The 21,256-nt window shown below is 38.9% G+C and overlaps 1 protein-coding gene, 1 non-coding gene and 2 pseudogenes across 2 annotated transcripts in view; 2 read left to right on the top strand and 2 right to left on the bottom strand.

Annotated features, from left to right (window-relative positions):
• Thrap3 (thyroid hormone receptor associated protein 3) overlaps positions 1-21,256 on the top strand; it is a 56,722-nt gene that overhangs the window by 13,919 nt on the left and 21,547 nt on the right. Inside the window, exon 2 of the mRNA XM_076860744.2 lies at positions 3,344-3,446. The gene's annotated coding sequence lies outside the window, so the exon portion shown is untranslated. The remainder of the gene's footprint in view (positions 1-3,343; positions 3,447-21,256) is intronic.
• LOC143405366 (small nucleolar RNA SNORA26) lies at positions 6,377-6,484 on the top strand. The gene has a single exon (XR_013092068.1). It is a non-coding gene; the product is annotated as a small nucleolar RNA SNORA26 (small nucleolar RNA).
• On the bottom strand, positions 18,212-18,312 carry LOC143405282 (U6 spliceosomal RNA; annotated as a pseudogene).
• LOC143404771 (BCL2/adenovirus E1B 19 kDa protein-interacting protein 3 pseudogene) lies at positions 20,184-20,733 on the bottom strand (annotated as a pseudogene).

Below are 21,256 nucleotides of genomic sequence, written 5' to 3'. Positions count from 1 at the left end.
TACAAATAAATTAAAGGTCTACTGACAACTAAAAAAATATTAAAAAAAAAAAAAAAGGTGGGAAGGCTAGGGATGTGGCTCAGTGGTTAAGTGCCCTGGGTTTAATCCTCAATGCTTAAAAAAAAAGAAAAAGGAAAGAACCAAGACTTGATTTCACAAGGTATATTTTAAAAACAGTCCTTTAGATAATAACTGGAAGATGATAAGTAAGATGATAGAACAGACTGGATGAAGGATGTGTGTGTTGCTCAATTTTTAGTAGGTAAAAGATGTGGTGGCAAGATATGGGACACTGAGAGCCAGAGTACTGTAGGCATTCTAGTTTTAGCTCTTCATTTTAGCCTTTTTTTACTGGGCACAGTTTCTCATCTTTAAAACTATGGGATTGTATTAGATATAATCGTCAGAAGTGCTTTCAGTTCTTAGTTCTTGATGACTCTATGACCCTAATTCTAGTCATATTTGTCCTAAACTCTGATGTCCTTCCAGGTCAGCATTTTTGCAGCTAGATTGGATTGGATTGTAATTTCTTTTAATCACAAGACACCCAGCTCTTCTCCTGCCCGCCCGCCATACTGGGGATTAAACCCAGGGTTTTTTATATTGAGTCACATCCTCAGCAACCCCAATGCTCCCACCTTTTTTTTTTTTTAGGCAGGGTCTCACCTAAGTTGCTGAGGCTGACCTCAAACTTTTGGTACTCCTGCCTTGGACTCCAGAGTAGCTGGTATTATGGTCGTGGATTACCTCACCAGGCAAGGATGTGATTATATTAATCCATGAGAATGTGATTTTAACTGAGCTCGTTCATCTTTTGAATTTACAGTGCCTAGTAGATTGTTTATTCTTTTTCTTTTGGTACTGAGCCATATTCCTAGCCCTTTTTAATTTTTTAAAATTTTGAAATAGGGTCTTGCTAAGGTGCTTAGGGGCTCACTAAGTTGCTGAGGCTGGCCTCAAATTTTGCAATCCCCCTGTGTCAACATCCTGAGTCTCTGGGATTATAGGCATGCACCCCTGTCCCCTAGTCTTTTTTTTTTTTTTTTTTAATTTTTAAATACACACACACAGAGACACACATATATAGAGAGAGAGACACACACACAGACACAGACAGACACGGGGAGGGGGGAGAGTGTGTGTGTATGTGTGATGTGTGTTGTGGATGGACACAATATCTTTATTTCTTTTTACATGGTGCTGAGGATGGAACCCAGTATGTCACACATATAAGGCAGGTGCTCTACCACTGAGCTACAACCCCAGCCGGCCTCTCCCATCATCATCTTTTTTTTTTTTTTTTTTTGGTAATGGGGATTGAACCCAGAGGTGCTTTATCACTGAGTTACATCCCTAGCCCTTTTAATTTTGAGACAGGGTCTCTCTAAGTTGCTGAAACTGCTTTTGAACTTGCAAATCTCCCGCTATATCCCTAGCCCTTTTATTTACCTTTTTAAAAAAATATTTATTCTTAAGTTTTAGGTGGACACAGCCTATTTTTTTATTTTTTATTTTACATTTATGTGGTGCTGAGGATCAAACCCAGTGCCTTTTGCATGCTAGGCGAGAACTCCACCACTGAGCCACAACTCCAGCCCCTTTTATTTACTTTTGTTGCTATGGTTATGCTTTTGAAACCAGAACAACATTAGCCCTCAAATATTATTTAAACATGTGCTTCATGGTTTAGAGGACTAGCTTTGACGTTAGGGGTCAGAGGAGAGAGGGCAAGGTTATCCTTGTGTTTCCTTATCTTTGTTTCTCTGGTTGTCAAGGGAGCCTGAAGTGAGGTAAGAAAAAAAAATTGCTGTTGTTTACAATGGAGATATGAATGTGTGGTTTGAAAATATTAGCATTTACCCTTTGTTTGGATTTAGGAATTATGTTCTAGTTAAGTTCTAGTAGTGTGTGGAATGCTAGGAGTATTTTGAGCTATGCTGTGGTCTAAGGCATTGCTGTCCTTTACCTGCATTATTTTAGGCAATGTCTACTGATTTTTTTCTGCCCTTATCCTTTAAAATTTATTCTTCATTTAGCAGCCAGAATGTGCCACAGCAGTTTGTCTTATAAGTACCGCGTGCTGGGCTAGGGTTGTAGTTCAGTGGTAAAGTGCTTGCCTAGCATATGTGAGGCACTGGGTTTGATCCTCAGCACCACATAGAATAAATAAATAAAGGAATTGTGTCATCTACAAACTTTAAAAAAAAATCACAAAAACTAGTTTATAGTCCAGTGAGGAAACTGACATTTAACAACAGATCATGAAATGGGTGTAACGAGAGATCTGGCTAGGGTGTCACAGTACCTAACCTGCCTGGGAGAGCCAGCGACATCTTTTGGGGAAGGAGACCCTCATAGGAATGTTTGAGCATTTGATGAAAGGGTAGGAGACGTTGTAGTTTGAGGATTCTATGTGTGCAAAGAGTTTGGATCCATAGTTTTAGGAGAGATTTTCTTCCTGACTAAATGGGCAAGGATTCAAGTCATAGAGTCCAGAGAAAGCTGAGGTGGTTACCCAGCGTGTCCCATCTTGACAGAGTGAATGCTGAGTAAATGCAGAAAAGGAAGATAAATATCGAGACTGCATCTTCATGAACAGTAACACTTCAGTAACAAGCAGGAGTGAGGACATTATGAGTTTTCTGGTTTTAGAACTTGGTTATCCTATGTGTTGTGGGTAATATTCTATCTAGCTTTAATTTATGACTATGTTCATAGATCTAGGAATATTTATTATGTTTTAATTTTTTAAAAATATTTATTTTTAAATTGTAGGTGGACACTATCTTTATTTTTATGTAGTGCTGGGATCAAATCCAGTATCTCACACAGGCTAGGCGAGCACTCTACGACTGAGCCAAAACCCCACCCCCATAGATCTAGGAATATTTAGACAACTGGAATAGAAAGGTTTTTTGTACATGTGCCTTTAGGGATGGAGATAGGGGGTATTTTAACTTGACATGTTTTTGTTAATTTAGTTTTGCATATCTCAGTTCAATTTTTTTCTTGTTTCAAAGTTCACCGGGTTGAATTATGAAGCTTGCAAACTAGTCTTGCATAATGCAAACCCTAGCACCTGATATTGCCAGTAGAAGTGTTAGGTTACAAGAATAACAGTTTTAGCTTTCCATGCTGTAGGAGCTTGAATGGATGAAGATATAAGTTGACCAGAGGCATACCATCAGACCAGACATTTTGCCAGAGAATCCTGTGTCCATTGGAAAATAAAATCGAGGGCTGGAGTTTTTGCTTATGGATTTCAGACACTAGTAATGGAATCTAATCTGCAAGGTATGGAAAAAATGGGTAACCATTTTATCACTTATTTCTCTTGTTCCAGGATTGCATCCTGACTTTGTAAATTGGAGAAGCCAGTAGTGCTGCCAGTGTTCTTTGGAGAAAGTGTTTGGATCTAGTGCATGTCAAGTCATTGTTCTAATAAGGTAAATGTGTGGTGACTGAAAAGAATGGATAATATCAAATTTTTTTTAAAAATGGGTAGCTCAAATTGCTATGAGTATAAAAAACACTGTTTTTTGAAGATTGAATATGCAAAAAGACTAAAATATCTAATTAGTCATTTTATATTGACAATGTTAGTAAAATGAAAATACTTTGAATATATGGATTAATAAAATTGATAATAGTTTAAAAAAAGAACTAATAACTTCACTGATTTGTAAAACCAGTGTTATATGTTGAAAGTTGATTATCTATGGGATTTCTTAATGGAAGTTCTATGTTCATAATGCAGCATTTATTAAATCTACAGATTTAATAAGTGTATATGTGTAGAGATACATATGTTTGTGTATATATGTAAATATTTTGGTGAGCAGTCTTTTTCACGTGCATGTTACTTGAATGTGTTTGTTTAATCAAAATTGTAGTTATAATTTTTTTGTTTGGTTTTCTTCTTTGGGGTGTCAGGGATTAAATATGGGGGTCTTAACCACTGAGCCATATTCCCAGGGTGTCCCCCCCCCAAATGTTATTTTGAGACAGAAACTTGCTAAGTTTCTGAGGCCATTGCTGAGTTGCTGAGACTGGCTCTGAACTTGGAATCCTCCTGCCTCAGCCTCCTAAGTATTACAGGCATGTGCCACCACCCCTGGCTGGAATTGTAATTTTTGTCACATGGTTATAATAAACAACAGATTTTTTCCCTTTGGATTTTTTAGTGGCTCAAGGCATTTCATAATGAATGTTTCATAGAATGTCTTAACTCATCTCTTTTTGGTAGATAATTAGCCTTTTCCTTGTTTTCCCTTATCATGGATGAGTGTGATGCATAAATTGTTGTATATGTTTGATTTCTTTATGTAATACATTTTCTTTAAAAAACATCTTCTAAGCTGGGCAAAATGGTACATGGCCTGTACCAGTCCTAGCAAGTTGGGAGATGGAGGCAGGAGGATTGCAAGTTCATTTAGCAGTTAGGCCCTCAGCAATAGAGCAAGATGCTATCTCAAAAAAAAAAAAAAAAAAAAAAAAAAAGACTGGGGATGTAGCTCAGTGGTAAAACACTTGAGTTTGATTCCCAGTACCAAAAATGAATAAATAAATAGCATTTTACAGTTTATCTGTACTTAAAAAAACAAAACAAAACTTTTTTTTTGCAGTGCTGGGAGTCAGACTCAGGGCCTTTTGCATGCTAGGTGAGTGCTCCACCACTGAGCTAAATCCCCAGTCCCCAAAATTTTGTTGATATATGTGCAAATAAGATAATACCTAGTCATATCAGACCATCAGCTACTTTTATGTGGTTCCTGGGATTAAACCCAGTGTTTCACACAAGCTAGGCAAGCGCTCTACCACTGAGCCACAACCCAGCCCTCTGCTCTTTCTTTTGGTATTACCTCTCTAAGTAATCAGGTTAGTGTGATGGTTTTTGTCAGGCTTCCATGTCCATCTCACATGTGCAAATTTTTTTCATACCTGTTATAATGTGTTTTTGATTAGAGCAGTATACTTAACCAATAATATTATGTTTATATACAGTTTTTTTCAAAGTCCAGTCATGTTGCATGCCATGATTACTTTTCCTTTTTTGCACAACTATTTGTTTTCTCTGTTAATAATTAACCTTTTTTTGTTGTTGTGCTTTATTTCTGTGTTTTTATCAGTAATTCCTTACCACACTCTGGCCAGCAGTGTAAATCTTCCTGAGGACATGTGTGCACTTTGGCTGCCTGGTGCGTTCTGTTCTTTTGAAGATCCCTTCTGTTCCGCCTAATATGAACATGTGCTGTAGGCAGCAGCACAGTGCAGCTGTCCTGATCTTGACATCATCCTGATAATCCCCTCCCTCTCCTGAGCTGGGTCCAATCTCAGATTTTTCTCCCCCTTGATTGAGCTATTGGTTTTGTAAGAGTACCTTGACCTTTTTCTGTTATCTTCCTGAAGAAAGTGCACAACATGAGAGGTAAATGTTTTAGACATTACATATCTGAAAGCTTTCATTTTATCCTTACATTGATTATTAATTTGATCAGGTATAGCATTGAAATTTGGAAATATTTTCCTTGAAAATTTTGAAGATCCTATTCTGTTGTTTTTTTGGCCTCCACCATTGGTGAGATAACCTGTATGTAACCTGAAACTTTTAGACCTCTTTGTCCCAGTGTTCTGAAATTTTATAATGATCTTCTTGTTGTGGCTGTTTTCATCTAGTGGGCTATGCACTCAATAGATTCAAATTAGGTCTTAGGTTTTTCTCTTCTTCTTCTTTTTTTTCCTGTACTGGGGATTGAACCCAGAGTTGCTTTACCAATGAGCTACATCCCCAGCCTCTTTCATTTTTAAGACAAGAATCTACTAAGTTGTATAGGGCCCTTGCTAATATGCTGAGGCTGGCCTTGAACTTTACAATCCTCCTGCCTTAGTCTCCTGAGTTGCTGGGATTACAGGCATGTGCCACTGTGCCAGGCTCTTCTTCATTTTCTTTATTCTTGTCCTATGTCTATTATTTGGATGCTGAGTCTTTGGGACTGATCCGATAATTTTATCCTTTTTCCCCTGCTGTTTGCACCTCTGCATTTTTGTTCCATTTTCTGAGGGATTTCCTGGGCCATGTTTTCTAACCTTCTGTTTATTTTTATTTATTTTTTTTCTGTTTATTTTTTCACCTGTGCTTTGTTGTTGTTGTTATTATTTTGGTATTGGGGATTGTACCCAGGGGCACTTAACCACTGAGCCATGTCCTCAGCCCTTTTTTATTTTGAGTCAGGGTCTTGCTAAATTGCTGAGGCTGACTTTGAATTTGTGATCTTCCTGGCTATTATTAATTTTCTACAGCTTCTTTATGTTGCCTTAATGAAGCAGTGAGATGAAATAGATGTGGATCGTTTCCTCTTATTAAAATAGGAGTACTGTGCCTTCTTAAGGTTGACATAGTACTTTAAGAGGCTAACACAGAAGGATAAAGGAAACCTCCATAAAACCCAGAGAAGAAGCTGGGCATATGCCTGTAATCCCAGTGGTTTGGGAGGCTGAAACAGGAGAATCGCAAGTTCAAAACCAGCCTCAGCAATGGTGAGGCGCTTAGCATCTCAATACAAAATAGGGTTGGGGAATGTGGCTCAGTGGCAGAATGCCCAGGAGTTCAATCCCCCGTACCTAGAAATAACACCCCCACCACCCAGGGAAGAGATTGCAAAACTCTTTGGATCCTGTCTGGAGTTACAGCTAGAGAAAAAAAAAAAAAATGGCTAATACATACTGTGTTTCTAATAGCAGTTTGTGAATTGAGTGAATTTATAAAGCACTAAGAACAGTGTCTGGTTATTATTCTGTTATTATTGCTGTATTGTGTTGTTGTTATTGTTATTACCTTTTTGTCCTTTTATAATGAATACAATCTCTCTTACATCTGAGCAAATTATTTATAATGTCTGTAATAAGGATTAGATAGGCCTATCAAATAGTCACTAATATTTTCTTTTTCTACGAATTTGAAAAGCCAACTTTGGTCTGGAGGTGTACCTCAGCTGTGGAGTGTTTTCCTGGCATGCCGAAGCCCTGGGTTTGATTCCCAGCACCAGAAAAGAAAATCTAACCTTACAAGGGTGTTTTACAGAGTATATTTTCTTTTGTGGTACTGTGTATTGAATTGATACTTGACTACCAAGGTACACCTCCAGCTGCCACCACATCCTTTTTTTAAAAAAACAATAACTTTGAGATGGTTTTGCTTAGTTGCCCAAGCTAGCCTTGAATTTGCGATCCTTCTGTATCAGCTTCCAGAGTCTGTGGCATTATAGGTGTGTACCACCACACTCAGCTACAGGGTGTATTTTCTAGAATTTGTATTTTTATTCCATTTACTTAATCTTGTTTCAGTACTCAGTGTTGTACTGAAAAAGTACATGACTTTTTTTTTTTTTTTTTTCCCCAGTACTGGGGATTGAAGCCAGCAGTGCTTTACCCCAATGAGCTACATCCCCATTTCTTTTTATTTTGAGACAGGGTCTTGCCAAGTTGCTGGGGCTAGCCTTGAACTTGTGATCCTCCCATGTCTCTGAGGTTATGGGCTTGTGCCACTGCACCTGGCTAATAACTTATTCATTAAAAAAAAAAAAAAAAAAAAAACAGTTAACTGGGGCTGGGAATGTAGCTCAATGATAGAGCGCTTGTCTTGCATGCTGGGGTCAATCCCTACTACTGCCCCAGTGTCATGATTTGCTGCTTAGTTTAATAATGAGAGTTGGAAGGAAACTATAGGTCATTAGTTAACATATTATGGTGTCTTTTTTAAGTTAGAAAAGCCAAGATATCCTGTAAGAAATGAGAAGAGGGCTGGGCTATATAGCTCAGTGGTAGAGTGCTTGCCTAGTAAGTGTGAAGTAGTGGGTTTAATCCTCGGCACCACATAAAAATAAATAAACAAACAAACAAAGGTATTTAAAAAAATGGGAAGAAAATGTTCTCCTATACTCATTTAAAATGGGAACTAAAATCACCCTCTATGAGAGAGACAGGAGAGGATCCTCTGGAGGAGTTGCCTACTATTCTGTTCCCTGATGATGAAACATTTATTGCATACATGATCCTGAGCTTAATAGACATTGAGTAAATCCTTGAGGGGATATCACAAGTTACCTACAGTGGTGATATTGTGATGATAAAGTTTAAATGAATAGCCCCTCAGTTTGCTGATGATTTTTCTCTGCTAACGGCTAGCAGATATTTGTCTTCTTTTGACCTGTATCTTCCTTGATGGTACCTTCTAGTGTACCTCTTCTATGTGATGCATGCTAATTTAGCCACAAAAAGTATAAAAGCCTTGATTGTTCCATGTAGGAGTATATCTGATTACTTATAGACTTGTAAATGCAAGAAAAATAGAATCAGTGGCAAATCTTGTTTATTCCCAGGGAAGTTCTAAATATCACCACCTGGTCACTTCTGGGCTTGTAGTTAAACATAGCTTAAGATATGAACTTACCTACTGTGTGCCAAGCACTGTTTATATAGGTACTTCTTTAATTCCCATGGTTATTCTATGAGGTGAAGGTCACATTAGGAAGATTGACAGTATTTTATCCAGCTAATAGGTGGCAGAAGCAAGATTTTAATCCAGTTATTTTCTGCTACCAGAGCTGCTACTAACTGTATAACCTGGCTAGTATGATAAAGTGACAATCTGATTTCATCTGGGACTGGGCGTTTTTAGATTGATAATTTACTTTAGCATATTTCTTTACTTACTTAATACCCACCTTTGTCACATCTTGAAATAACATTATGGAAGAATGAATGGAATGTGATTGCTTATTATATGTTGGGATTATGGATTCCTTTTCCATCTAGCAGGGATTTATCAGTCAAGAAAGAACTTCATAAAACTCAGGTTCCTGTGTGGGAATCAGCTTTGAAATAGTGCCCTTCCGCCTGCTGTGTTCTGTGCCTCATGTAAAATATTAATCTCTTGGGTTTTTCTACTTTTCCATGTTATTGTGAAATAACATGGTCATGTTCTTTTGAAAGGTAAATGATGGAAAGAGTGGAGTTTGCCACAGGATAGGACCAGAAACTGAGACTCTGGTTGAAAAGCTGGAAAGAAATTTGATCTCTTTGCTGGCTGTGATGGAAAGAAGCCAGCAGCCCAGTTGTCCTTCACTGGATAGGATGTAGCACCCTGACTCACTCTGGGAACTCATCTTTTTTAAACCGGATTATTGCTGCCTGAAGTTGTTGTAGGTAGATTGCTTCATGTGCAGTGATGAGATTACTTAGTCAGAGGCCAAGTCCCTGGACATTTAGTGTCTTATGGTTTCAGACAGATTGTTTAGTTTTTATAAAGGGTAGATAATGATGTGGGAAAAAATTTGGGAGGGATATGATTGCTGAGGTTTGAATCCAGGGGCCCTCTGCCCCTGAGCTACATCCCTAGCCCTTTTTATTTTTTGAGTCAGGGTTTTGTTAAGTTGCCTGGGCTGGCCTTGAATTTGTAATCCTCCTGCCTCAGTCTCCCAAGTAGCTGGGTTTACAATTGGGTGCCAATACACCCAGCCAGAGTGTTGAGAATTTTTTGAAGTTGGACCATTGGTGCACTTGGGTCCTTATTCTATCCTTTCTACTTTTGTGTGTGTTTGAATAATAATTAATAAATTTAAAAACATCCAGGGTGGTGACTTAAGTCTGTAATTGTAATCCCAGCTACTAAGGAGGCTGAGGTGGAAGGATCTTTTGAGCCCAGGAGTTAAAGGCCAGCCTGGACAACATAAAAAAATAAATAGCTAGAGCTGGGGAGTATAGGCCAGTGGTAGAACACTTGGCCTAGCATGCACATGGCCCCAGGGTTCAAACCACAATACTGTAACAAAATAAAGTACATACAAAACACATCTGCACATCCATGAACTTGTGGCTAGAAAAATTATGCAGAGTCAGAAGTACTCGATCCCTCTCTTGCTCCCATCCTGTCTATCCTCCCACTCTGAAGAGATAACCCCCGTTAACTCTTTGTTGCTAGTACCTATATAGATATTTCTTAAATTTACATGTGTACCTACAGTTTACATGTTTAAAGCAGAAATTTCAGTGCTAAATTCCAGAATAATTTTATCTTTTAATTGTTTAAAATAGTAAAATTATCCTCCCCAAGGGATAATCCCCCCACCACCCTTTTAGAAGGTCACTTAATGCTTGTGAGGATATTTTCTGTAAATTGGAAGATCTTAGAGTTGAAATAATATTGTTGACCGATTTATCTTGCAAAATAATAAGAGTGACTTAATAGCAGAATAAATGTCAGAAAGAGGTCTCTAATTTGATTTCTTTAGGGGTCGTGGATGGGATGTGAATGAAGTCTTGGCGAATTATAGTCCTAGAGATAACCGCAGTTGTTTTTGATGCTGTTTCCCCTCTTTCCCTCCTCTTTTTACTCAGGAGAGGACTGTCTCTGGAGAAAAGGATAAAATAGTAAACATGTTTAATATTTACCTGAGCTTTGCTTTTCTGCTCTTAACTATCCAGAAGTATCTGGAGCTCAAATGAGACCTGCTGCTCTTTGGTGGATTTTTTGCTATTTAAAAATTTATTTATTTTTGTGGGGACTGGGGTGGGGACTGGGGATTGAACTCAGGGGCACTCGACCACTGAGCTACATCCCCAGCCCTATTTTGTATTTTATTTAGAGAACATGTCTTGCTGAGTTGCTTAGTGCCTTGATGTTGCTGAGGCTGGCTTTGATCCTACTGTCTCAACCTTCCAAGCCACTAGGATTATAGGCCACCATGCCTGGCCTTACTTTGTTTTTTTAATGTGGCATTTGGTATCAAACTCAGGGGTGTTCTACCACCGAGCTACATAACTAGGCCCCTTTAAATTTTTGAGACAGGGTCTCACTAAGTTGCTGAGCCTGTTCTTAAATTTGCCATCTTTCTGCCTTAGCCTCTTAAGTACCTGGGTGTGGGCTATTGTGCCCAGCTGGATCTTTTTTTTTTTTTTTCCTTGCTGTGCTGGGGTTTGAACTCTGGCCTTGTACATGCTGGCTGGGTGAATGCTCTACAACTGAGCTAAACCCCAAGCTCAACTGTCCACCCTCTGGTGCTGGAGATTGAACTCAGGTGTGCTTAATCAATGAGCCAAATCCCCAACCCTTTTTGAGTTAGGTTCTTGCTATCAGCCTCCTGAGTTACTTAATTGGGTTTATAGTGATGTGCCACTGTCTATTTCTAGTTTCAAAAATAAATGCAGTGGAATTCCAGTTTTATTCAGTTGTTTTTAATGTATCTAACTTATTTACAATATTATTATTATTTGTCAGCTGCTAACTGAAACAGGTGATTCCAGCCTCTACAGGTAAAGTAGCCCACTGCTTCCAAATAAACATTCTGGAAATTGATCATGTAGTGCCCTTACCATTTGTAGAGAAATAGCATGTTTCCGTTTTGCTTTCTGTTTTCAGCACTCGACAGTTCTTTGCTAAATAACTTTACAGGTGGAAACCAGTCTTACTGTATAGTTAATTATTTTGTTTTTGTTTTGGGGTTCCAGGGATTGAACTCAGGGCACTCAACCGCTGAGGCACATCCTCAGCCCTGTTTTGTATTCAGAGACAAGGTCTCATTGAGTTGCTTAGTGCCTGCCTTTTGCTGAGTGAGGTTGGCTTTGAACTCAATCCCCCGTCTCAAAACCTACCAAGTCGCTGGGATTACAGGTGTGTGCCACTGTGCCCGGCTTGTTCTGATTAATCTTGAGAACAGATTATGCTGCATTGAAAAGCCTTGTATAGGCAAGCTCTCTTGCACAGAATTCCCCTCCCCCCCCAAGAGGCTGTTGTTGAGCTGCCTCTCCTAGATATGCATTTTTAGCCAATTTGTTGGTTTTGGTCACTATGTTCATGTTTCTTATGATTGATTTCTCTTACTACATGAAGCTCTTTGTTCTGCACCTGGCTTTAGCTTTCCTACTTCGAGCTCTCTAAAGTCATCTGCAACATAAATATTGTCTTTTACAAGGTCTGGAATTTTGATATTTTTCAGTAGAGTTTATACTTTCCCCTTTTTTCCCCTTATGCTGTGAATTAGACATTGAATGGAGGAGGAGAGCTGATGGCCACTTCAGTTAAGCATCTTAGCTTTGCTGGTTTAAGAACCACATTCTTTGAGAAATCATCACACATCATATTCCCAAGAGCCTAATGGTTGGAGTATAATATAGGAGAGTAAGATACTGATGAGTCAACAGGGATAATAAATTCTGATTTTAACCAGCTGTGGGACTTGGGCAGGTTACACAACTCTGTAAATCCTAATCTCTTCTGTAAAATAGGTACAGAATGTAGTATTTGATGAGGTTTGCAAGTGAGATAATGCTGAAGGTTTGTAGCTCTTTGGTTCTTCTTAGTAAATATTAATAGTTGTTATTGATAAACCAAAGTGCCAGGGAATCAATTTCCATTGTTTATTTGACAGGAAAGCCGATATTTGTCCAGGGCATTGTTTCCTTTTTGTAGTTGTAGATGGACAGCATGCCTTTATTTTATTTGTTTATTTTTTACGAGGTGCTAAGGATCAAAGTGCTAAGCACTGAGCTAGAGCCCCCCCCCCCCCCCAGGGCATTCTTTACTGGTAAGCAGGTCCATCAGAGACCAGATTATATATTAGAAGAGTATTCAATTAATATATTCTGGATAAAGAGTAAGAGAAGCTGTTTTTTTAATTTTCCTTGTTTTTTTTATTTTGAGACAGGGTCTTTGTTACTCATGCTGTTCTCCAACTCCTGGGCTCAGGGGATCCTATTGCTTCAGCCTCCAGAGTAGCTGGGACTATAGATTAGCACCATCTGAGCTTTGAGCTTGATGTTGTTAGGTCATAATTCCATCAAGGCAGGTTGGCTGCATTGTTCTACTTGAGGAAATGATGAACACTGGCATTTCAGGGCAGTTCCAGCTTACTGCCTTTACCCCAGTGTCAGCATAAATATTCTGTGAACTCAGTGGAGCTGCATGCTAGATGCTACATCCAGCTCTCTACCCCAGCCTGTCTCTGTCAGAAGCAGAGCAAAAATCAGTTGTTAGACCATGTGTTAACTTTTAGGTTTTAATTCTGTGTCCCCCTACTTCTAGATTGATAGCTTTCTTTAGATGATTGTTTTGAATAGTTAAATCAGAGCTTTGGTGTTCTTGATATTTTAAGGAGATTTTTTTTTTCCCTTTAATCTTTTCTTTGGTAGTACTGGGGATCAAACCCAGGGTCTCTCACATGCTAGGCAAGCTCTCTACCACTAAGCAACATCCAGAGATGCAAATTCTTATGCTTGTTTTCCCCTGTCATAATTTATTACTGACAACTTTGACATTTAATGTCTTTATTTTTATGTGGTGATGAGGACTGAATCTAGGGCCTCACGCATGCAAGGCAAGTGCTCTACCACTGAGCTACAACCCTAACCAAATTTTGGCATTTATAAACTTAGGTTTATAAACTTACACATTCCAGTATTTCAGCATATTTTATGTTGGTACATCTTAAATTAGGACTTATTTCTTTGATTCTGCAGATTTAACCCAGGGATGCTTTACCAATGAGCTACATTCCCAGCTCTTTTTGAGACAGGAACTTATGTTTTCATCTTAGGCTGAGAGTTTTGAATCTTTTTTTTTTTTTAATATTTATTTATTAGTTTTCGGTGGACACAACATCTTTGTATGTGGTGCTGAGTATCGAACCCAGACTGCACGCATGCCAGGCGAGCGTGCTACCGCTTGAGCCACATCCCCAGCCCGAGTTTTTAATCTTTTTGTAAAGTTATTTCTTGGGGAGGATTTCCATAGGTTATTTTTCTTTAAAAAAATTTTTTTTGTAGTTGTTATTGTTTTTAACCATTAGTTTCCTTTTAGATAAAGTATGATATTTGTTGATCCTGCCCTGTCTCTAATCTTAGATTATGTTTGGATCCTGGAACCCAAATTAAACAGATTAAATATTCCTGTGTAGTGCTTTATTGAATTAACATCTGGCATTTCTGTCATGAGACCTTTGGGTAAGAATTGGTAAATGACAGTTGGGCACAATGGTATGTGGCTGTAGTCCCAGCTACTTAGGAGTGAGGCAGAAAGAATGCTTAAGCATGCTAATACATTTTAATAACCCAAGAAAATAAGATAAAGCCATCTCTTGGTTTAATTGCTGCAGGCCACCAGTCATAAGATTATCTAATACTTAATTAGTTAGAATGTGGACAATGAAATGAGAATTAACACCATAAGAAATGTTCTGGTCATGCTCTTAAAGGTATACTAGATCTCTTGAAGAAATTTAGTATCCTCTGAGGAAGTTTGGCTTTAATGGGAATGAAAAAAGGAAAATACTCAGCAAAGCACTGTACAGATGTCACATTACAGCAGTAGAGCTTTTCAAGACACTTATGTGTACATACTCAAAAAATTTTCATGCCATTGGCATCAATTCTCTGTCTAACTCAATTTCTATATCCTTCCATGGAGTCAATAGAGAGCTTTAAAGGACTTTTTTTTTGGCAGGGGAGGGGGTGCTGGGCTTTGAACCCAGAGGCACTTTACCACTGAGCTTCATCACTGGCCTTTTTTATTTCTTATTTTGAGACAGGGTCTCACTAAGTTGCTTAGGGCTTCTCTAAATTCCTGAGGCTGGCCTCAAACTTGTGATCTTTCTGCCTTAGCCTCCTGGGCTGCTGGGATTATAGTTATGCATCACAGACTTGATTTTTTAAATTATTTTTAGTTGTAGATGGACACAATTCCTGTATTTTACTTATTTTTATATGATTCTGAGGATCAAACCCAGTGCCTATTATGTGCTAGGTAAGCACCACTGAGCTACAACCCCAGCCCCCAGACTTGATTTTTAATTGATTTTATGTTTTAGGGAAGGGTTTTTTTTTCTTTCTTTCATGTTTGTTTTGTTATTGTTTATTTTGAGGTTATAATATGTTTTATTTGTAAACAAAAAAAATTAATTAGATTTACTGTTACAGTAAATTATATTTACATAAAAATAATAGAGACTGGAAATGCAGCTCAGAGGTAGAGCAGTTGCCTAGCATGTGAGACCCTGAGTTTGATCCCCACTGCTGTTAAAAAAAGGAAAAATCACTTGAAAATTTTCTGAGGTCTTTTTGAATGTGAACCTAGTATTTTATTGGACTGGAAGATAGCTAGCTGTGTAGTTTATATGTAGCTTGGCCTTTTTGGGTGGCAAAGGTTGGAACTCCCAAAGTAGCCTAATGAAAGGATCTTTTTGGCACTGCTTTTTCTGGGAACCCAACCCCCTACTAAATGTAAGTTCTCAGTAGGCTGCCCTCAGGGCTATAAACATGGAGACTGAAGTAAATACTCTCAAAAAGTTTTTTTCTGGTAATTCAGCAGATACCCACCTTGAGCAAGCATAGTGCTGCCACAATCTCTAGGGGACTTGAAAGTGCCACAATCTCTAGGGGACTTGAAAGTAACAATCCAGAGTGAGAAAGGAAAAGCAATAATTTAAGTCTTCCTTATCTTTGGAAGTTTTTTGTTTCAGAGACCCTTGTTTTGGTCTTTGCTGCCAGTATTATCCTTTGGGAGTTGAAAAATAAGGTGTGACTTTAATGGCATAAAACCATGTAATTATATATCTTGACCCAATCAGTAAATGGGCAGAGGGACTGAATAGACCCTTCTCAAAAGAAGTCTGAATAGTCAACAAATATAAAAATCGTTAAACATCTCTTAACAATCAGAGAAATGAAAATTAAAACTACACTGAGATTTCATTTCACTCCTGTCACAATGGCAATACTCAAGAATATAAGTTAACAGTATGTGCTGGTGAGGATGTGGGGAAAAGGGAATGCTCATATATTGTTGATGGGTTGGCAAATTAATGCATTCCCTCTGAAAAGCAGTATGGAAATCCCTCAAAAGACTAAGAATGAGCTGTGTGCCGTGGCACACACCTGTAATCTTGGCGGCTTGGGAGGCAGGAGGATCACTAGTTCAAAGCCAGCCTCAGCAATTTAGCAAGGCCCTAAGCAACTTAGTGAAATCCTGTCTCTAAATAAAATACAAAAAAGGGCTGGGGATGTGGCTCAGTGCCCCTGAGTTCAGTCGCCTTACCAAAAAAAAAAAAAAAAAAAAAAGAAGACATCTTGCAGCTCAAGGAGGGTTTATGCAAAAGTACTTTAGAGCTTAGTGACTCTTGAGCTCATCCAAAGCAGCATGTGGTGTAGCTTTCCAGAAAGAAATCTTAGGAGTGTCTAAATAGTTCCTTATTAGTCAGTCCTCATTTGGAGAATGATATTAAATCTAGGTGTCCTAGCAGAGGAGGACAACTGGAATTGATTTAGGGGTCAAACCATATCAATGGATATGAAGCTGTGTCAGCTCAGGAATGTTGGAAAGTTGAGGATGTTTTGATCACATCCGCACCAGGCCCTTACTAGGAGTTTTTGAACTATAGGTTCTATATATATGCATCCTTAATGTGCCAAGCAGAGACCAACAGTAAGTATGATTGGTATTTACTTATTGGTGAATCATTTTATAACCCTGCTGTAGGAACATGGCTACCTTAAGTAATATTGTGATAATGATTATTTTTAACCCAAAGAATTGTGTTTGAGGGGATATATTTTTACCTGAGGCACATTTTGATTCTATAAGCTGGTTCATAGTTCATTGTGTTATAGTTCTTGGGGTCTGGACTTCCTAAAATATGTTAAGTGGAATAGCATCTTCATGAAGAGCAGACATAAAAAAGAAAACTTTTTGAGTAGTTTTTAGTTTGACCAGAAACCAAATGCTAGGTTCTTAAAAGAGGTAAAGGGTGCTACTGGACTTCCAAGGTGGCATTTATCTACCCCATTTCTTCACATTTTTTAGAGCATGGACATGGAAAAAATGTTAGAAATAGAAAAAGGTATGTGTACTCACAATGAAGTTTAAGGGTCTTTTAAAAAAGAAATGGAAGTTTTAGTTGTTGTTTGTTTTGGTACTGGGGATTGAACCCATGGGTACTTTACCACTTGAACTACAGCCCCAGCCCTGAGTTGCTGAGGCTAGCCTCAGACTTGGAATTCTCCAACCTCAGCCTCCTAAGTTACTGGGATTGCAGGTGTGTGCCATCATCCTTGACTAGAGGGTCTCCCTCTCCCCTCCCCCTATCTTTTGGACACTTCCTTCTTTTCATCTTAGTCTTTTTTCCCCCCCTGAATTAGTCTTTTCAGACGACAGGTTAAGAGCCATCTCTTGATATTATTATTAACGTGCCATGATTTTTTAATTTTTCTTTTATTTCATTTCATTTTTTGGTACCAGGGATTGAACCCAGGAGTGCTTAACCACTGAGCCACCAACCCTTTTTTATTTCGAGACAGGTCCTCACTAGGTTGCTGAGGCTGGCCTTGAACTTGAAATCCTCCTGCCTCAGCCTGTTGAGTTGCAGACATAGTCAACATGCCTGGCTTAACACTGCATTATTTACCATCCTACATGTTCTTGGTCTTTGTCCTTTTGTTTGCTGAGCCTATCTGAAGTCTACATTATAAGCTCCATGAAGGCAAGGGCTTATGTCTGTTTTAATTTTGTCGCTGTCTAGGGTCTTCTTGAATGATTTAGTTGATTCTTGAGTTCTTTCTAGCTGCACTTTTGTGTCATCCAGTTATTTCATTTAATTGATAGGGTTTAATGATATTTTTAAACGAGTTTCTTTCAAAACAGCAGCTCAGGAGTAGGAGTGGTGATGGTGTTGATAGTATCAGCTATGAGCATGTTTGTCACTTAGGTTTAATATGTCTATAACTGTTGAGTTTGGCTGTGTTTGTATTTAAATGACAGCCTTTTCATCTTAAAATTAGTTTCTTAATTTTCTGAAATTAAGAAAATGTGTTAAAATACACATTTCATTTTCCACTAACTCCACCCCCCACTTTTAAAGTGGTGTTGTTAGTTTTCTTATTTCTTACCATTCTAAAATTTAAAACTGGACAAAGGTGTTAACTAGGCAAACAACCCAGAACTTATGACAGAATAAACGTCTATTCAGCAATGATGAACTCAAAAATTCCCAAAATATGCTGAAGGCCAATTAGAAAACAAAATGTAATTTTAATATTCTCATTGTAAGTGGTCACTTATACTTTCACCTTCCATCCCTGAATAATTTATTCCTATGTTTTTGCTTTGTTTTGTGACCCTACTGCCCCAAATTGACTCCAAATGGAAGTAACATTTTTTTTTCCCCTTAAAAATATGGAACACTTTACAAATTTGTGTGCCATCCTTGCACAGGGACCATCTTCTCTTTATTGTTCCAATTTTAGTATATGTGCTGCCGAAACGAGCCCCGGAAATAACTTTGACCTTGCTAGAGCACACAGCAGTCTGATCCTTGGCAGGATTTAAGACATAAGTTCTTGGTTCCCTCATCCAGCGATCTTTTGTCACGCTTTATTTCTGGCTGTTTCTCAGCTCTTCTCTAAATTATGACTCTTATGACTATGTTATTTCTTTTTTTTCTTTTCTTTTCTTTTCTTTCTTTCTTTCTTTCTTCTTTTTTTTTTTTTTTTTGGTGTGTGTGTGTGTGTATGTGGTACTGGGGACCGAACCTATTGCCTTGTGCATGCAAGGCAAGTGCTACCAACTGAGCTGTATCCCCAGCCCCCATGGTTACTTTGCCTATAAGCTGAAGCTGGCCTTTTCACCTTTTCAAAAGTTCTTAAAATTGAAACCTAAAACGTAAATATATTGCTTAGAAACAGATACCACCTTTCAGTGTTTATCTCTTACTTGCTGCCTTTACCAGATCCTAAACTCGGGGCAGAGACTTCATTCATTCACTCAATAAATTCGTGAGAATATCTGCATGCCAGATATTTCTTTGGAGAGGCAGAATAATGCAATGGTTGAGAACACTGGCTTAAAATTGGGGTCTGCCTCAGAGTCAGAATGCTTGCCTAGCACATATGTGCAAGGTCCTGTGTTCAGTCACCAGCACTGGACTAAAGAAAAAAAATAAGCCTGGCTTGGAGCCAGTTTGCAACTCTGCTGCTTAAAGCTGTGTGCTTTCAGGCAAGTCAGTTACCTTCTCCATGCCTCAGTATCTGTAAAATGGGATGTAATATTGACTGTCTTGAGGATAAAATGAACAAATAAAAACATAATTTAAACATTTGCTATTCTGGACATTGGATTTACGGCGGTAGTAAGAAAAGATAAGGTTTCTACTGTTAGAGAGCTCATGTCCTACTTGGTGTAAAGACAGAATAACAGAAAGTAAACAAGATATTTTCAAATGATGACTTTAGTGCTCTGAAGTAAAAACAAGATACTAGACTACCCTAGGGATTGATTGGGTGGTTGCTTTTGATTGGGTGGTCATGGAAGCGCTTAGATAACTTTGAGCAGAAGTGTGAATAACAAAAAACTGACTGGTAGGGGAAGGGGAAATATTTGTTGGTTATTATTATTATTCCTTCATAAACCTGGGGCAGCATCTTTTTTTTTTTTTTTTGAAGAATTTGGCAAAGATTTATTTTTGTCTATCTCCAGTTTAAGTAGATATGTCTGCTTACAGTAAAGCTGTGTAAGAGCACACAAAAGCTGAACACGAACAGTAAGATCAGACCCAGCAATCCAGAGCTGCAGAGTAAGACCAAGTAGGTGCCTTCAACAGCAGTTCAACCGTCCAGGTGATGGCGGACAGTCGGGGGCTGGGGTCCATATCCAGCAGAAGGCCCTCAGGGTGCGGGCTGCACAGTGGAGCCTGCAGCTGTACCTGGGTTCCATGGCTCCTGATGGAGACAGCCCACGTCCACTATATCTAACATGCTGTTGAAAACAAGGATTATAAGGCCACAATATTTCTTTTGGACGAATCCCTTACTGTAGTATTTTTAAACAGTTAAGGTTACAGTTAATTTTTTAATTACTACATAATAACTATTAAATTATTTATACTATTTATACCTAATATCCAAAGGAAATTTACTACCAAATCTTACAGTAACTATCTGATATGCTTATTAATTGATCCCATAGGTATAATTACAGGCCAGCATGATTTTAGTGTCTGCTGTTTCATTTTACTAAGTTATGAGCGCAGCATTTATGGAGCAAATAAACTCAAGTGGTGCGGCCACCCAAGGATCGCCGTAGTGCCAGCTGTCAGCTCAGGAGGGAATCCCAGCACGCCAACAATGCCAGGTCCACATCTCCCTCAAAAGGTGCTGGTGGAGGTTGTCAGACACCTCCCAATGTAGATCCCCAATCCAGTGGCCAGGAGATGGGACAGCAGCAGAGAAAGACCTTGAGGAACTCTGCCGAGAAGATGACCCCCTTCTTCATGACACTGGTGTTTCTCATGCTGAGCGTGGAACTCCTTGGGGGGGATGTTTTCTGGCCGACTTGACCAATCCCATATCCAGTCTGAGTTTTTCTTTTAAGATGCTTTCGACCTCTTTCCTTCTCTCAAGATAATCTTCCTTGGACTGAGAGCTGTTCTTCTCGTCGATGCTGTGGGCGTCTGTTTCTGAAGCTCTCATGTTTTCTTGTGGTGTCTGTGAGCACGGTGGGCTGTCACAGCGAGAGCTCTTGGAACTACTCCGTCCAGAATCGTGCTGGGCATCCAGCAGTATTTTTTCTATGTCACCATTATAAATAGATACTGAGGCTGGAACACCGCTCCCATTCCCGTTGCTGAAGTGCAGCTCCACCCAGGAGCCCTGAAGGGTCTCCTCCTGCATACCTGGGGCTCCGCTCTGCGACATGGCTCCGGAGGGTGGCTTGACACCGGGGTTGCGCTCCGCGGCGACCGTGGTGGACGACGCACGCCGGCCGACAGCTCAACAGTCAGCTGGGACCGCACCGCACCATGGGGCAGCATCTTAAGGGTTATGTTTTACTAAGCAGTGAGGTGGCTAGGTGTGATCTTATACAGACCCTGGAGTTTTGGTTGGGTTTAACTGTCAGTTAGCTTAATGATTTTTTGCAGATTCTTTATTGCTGGTATTTGATGTACACATGATTGACGTAAATGTTTTTTGCTCCTGGAAAGATGTCCAAGGTGCAGGTAGAAGGTGTTGGTATAAGGACCAAACCCACTGTTCACCTCTTAGATGCTTGTTCTTTCCTGAAGGAGAAGAAAATTACCCTGAGAGAAAGTTTACTTTGATGCTAGTGAAGGAGCTATAAGAAAGTAATGGTCCTTCACTTTATAAATTATTGTAGTTTATTTATGGATTAATAGTCTGAATCTTACAGGGTGGAAGATTGTGCTATTGTAGTATTAGA

This window comes from Callospermophilus lateralis, chromosome 7 (genome assembly GCF_048772815.1).
Source record: "Callospermophilus lateralis isolate mCalLat2 chromosome 7, mCalLat2.hap1, whole genome shotgun sequence".
In the NCBI taxonomy this organism is placed as follows: Eukaryota; Metazoa; Chordata; class Mammalia; order Rodentia; family Sciuridae; genus Callospermophilus; species Callospermophilus lateralis.
The sequence above is the reverse complement of the archived record's forward strand: the minus strand, read 5'-3'. Positions and strand labels throughout refer to the sequence as shown.